Here is a 335-nt window from a genome sequence, read left to right as displayed (position 1 = left end):
CAGTTTCCTCGCCGGGCGTCCTGTGATGCCAGCCAAAGTGCCAAGCCGTGTGGGCTGAGGCTGCCACGCTCCCTGTTGTTAATCCACCCGACTTCCGGGGTTGCGGCCAACATCAAAGGCTCTGAGGGAAATGTCGCACGTGTAGGGATTCGCCTGCCAAGGTGTGTCTCATCATCACGCTGCGAAAAATTGTCCTCTGGCGACGGAGCAGCGAGTGAGTGGCCTGGATGCAATGTTGTTTTGATCTGTCTTTCCGGCCGAGGTCACATCCCTGTCGAGTGTCTCACCAGCGACTCACCTGGCAAACGGCTTCCATGTGACCCAAAAGTGCTTTT

The sequence above is a fragment of the Protobothrops mucrosquamatus genome, unplaced genomic scaffold (genome assembly GCF_001527695.2).
Source record: "Protobothrops mucrosquamatus isolate PMUCROS unplaced genomic scaffold, P.Mucros_1.0 scaffold7765, whole genome shotgun sequence".
NCBI lineage: Eukaryota > Metazoa > Chordata > Lepidosauria > Squamata > Viperidae > Protobothrops > Protobothrops mucrosquamatus.
Note: the sequence above shows the minus strand (reverse complement) of the source record.